This window comes from Penaeus vannamei, chromosome 7, assembly GCF_042767895.1.
Source record: "Penaeus vannamei isolate JL-2024 chromosome 7, ASM4276789v1, whole genome shotgun sequence".
Lineage (NCBI taxonomy): Eukaryota > Metazoa > Arthropoda > Malacostraca > Decapoda > Penaeidae > Penaeus > Penaeus vannamei.
The window spans coordinates 45021778-45024277 of NC_091555.1; the positions used below are offsets into that span (position 1 = coordinate 45021778).

Genomic DNA, 2500 nt, shown 5'->3' on the forward strand with positions numbered 1-2500 from the left:
GGAAGGGGGTTGGGGTGAGGGTGGAGGGGGTTGGGGTGAGGGTGGAGGGGGGTTGGGGTGAGGGTGGAAGGGGGTTGGGGTGAGGGTGGAGGGGGTTGGGGTGAGGGTGGAGGGGGTTTGGGGTGAAGGTGGAGGGGGGTTAGAATGGGAGTGAGGGGAAATTGTGTCGGGTGTGGAAAGGGTGGAAGTGGTGGAGTGATAGAAGGCAAGGTGGAGAAAGAGACATAGGAAAGGGGAGAGACAAGAGACTAAAGGGGTTAAAGAAGTGGGTGTAAGTGGATGGGGTGGAAGAATTCGAAGACGGAGGGGTGGCGGAGTGGGGTGGAGGCGATGCAGAGGGAGGGTGTGGATAGGGAGCGGATAGAGAGGAAAAGAGGAAAGTGGGCCAAGGAGGGCAGAGGGAAGAGGGGGGGGGGAGGGAGGATGACAGACTAGCAAATTCCCAAAACAATAACAACAATCATAATGACAACTTTATCAGTAATAACAGATATCCTCACACTCATCCTCCTCATATTAATAATAATCGTATCATCATTATACAAATCATCATAATTTCAATCACATGACCAATTAAATAATATCAACAATAACTCCACCACTACTAACGCTGATGCAACTACTGTACTACTGTTATTTCTACTACTACTGCTACTACTACTACTACTACTACTACTACTGTTCTCAGCATCACAATTAGTATTGGTATTATCATTAGAATTAATATTCTATTAGATGACTGTTATAATTATTACTACTTCTACATTGATAAGGTAACATAATAGGTAACAAAAGTAATAGCAATGCAAATAATAATAATAATAATAATAACAATATAAATGTAAATAATTGTAACAACAGTGATGTATTTCTGATAGTAATGATAATAATGATATATCAATTATTATTATCATAATAATATTTGTTATCATTACCATCAGTTGTACCAGTATTATTATGATAATTATTGTTATCATTACCATCATTTTACCATTATTATAATTATCATTATTATCATATCATTATCATCATTATCATCATCAGCATTGTTAGTATTGTAGTTGTTATCATTGTCATCATTATTATTATTATCATTATCCTTATCATTATATCTATCTATCTATCTATGTATCTATCTATCTATCTATCTATCTATCTATATATATATATATATATACATACATATGTATATAGATATAGATATAGATAGATAGATAGATAGATAGATAGATAGATAGATAGATAGATAGATAGATAGATAGATAGATAGATAGATAGATAGATAGATAGATAGATAGATAGATAGACATAGATATATGTACACATATATATATATATATATATATATATATATATATATATATATATATATATATATATATATATATATATATATATATATATATATATACATACATATATATGTGTGTGTGTGTGTGTATATATATATATATATATATATATATATATATATATATATATATATATATATATATATATATATATATATATATATATATATATATATATATATATATATATATATATATATATATATATATATATATATATATATATATTTGTTAGTGTGTGTAACGATATTGTTCTCCCTCTTCTTTCTCCCTCCATGACGTTCGAAAGTCCTATCAGCGCCTAAAAGATATCCTTGAAAAAGAATCCTAAATGTTAAGAGTCTATTAATAGCATCCGATGCCCTAAAGAACAGGATTTGGGCGAAGATTTTCAACTTTTAACGGGAAAACCAACATTAAAACGTCTATCGGGAAGCAGTAAATGGAAGACAGAGCGGTTAGATAACGAAAACTCGGGGAGAACATTTCATAAATGGATCCAGGAAAATGTGAATAAGAGAGTAGATGATTGCGTAATGACTATTAATTACCGCCAATGTCTTTTAAGAAGATGTGGGTTCGTTAGATCGTCCGGCTATAAAAATATCCAGATTTCTTCTTTTTCTCCACTCATTCTTTTTTTATTTGCCTCTCTCTTGCCTTTTTTTATAATGTCCTTTTTTTTTACATATACGATCCCTTAAGCGATGGCCGGGTCCCTAAAGGATGAAAAACACCGTTTCATTTTACACTCACCGCCTCCTCAGACCCTTCTTTAATCCCCAAGAACCACCCTTTCACCTACCCCCTTCCTCCTCCCTCTTCCCCCCTCCCTCCTTACTCCCCCCTCCTCCCTCCTCCCTCCTCCCTCCTCCCCCTCCCTCCTCGCTCCTCCCTCCTCCCTCCTCCCTCCTCCCTCCTCCTTCCTCCCTCCTCCCGCCTTTTTAACCCAACCCCCAAGCAGGGAGCCACTACCCCCTCCCCTCTCCCCCCTCCCCCTCCTCTCCCCCCTCCACCCTCTCCTCCGTTAATATTATTCCTTATCGATAACTAGATCATGCATATCTGAGTGACAACTGCATGGCTGAGTGATACGCCTACTTCAGTATGCATTCGCTTGAGCTGAATAAATGTTTCCAGTAATGTAC

General features: G+C 36.4%; 1 protein-coding gene across 3 annotated transcripts in view; it reads right to left on the minus strand.

Moving 5' to 3' along the window:
* Window positions 1-2500, minus strand: part of twz (BTB/POZ domain-containing protein twz) — a 144064-nt gene that overhangs the window by 82999 nt on the left and 58565 nt on the right. The gene's annotated exons all lie outside the window — the stretch shown is intronic.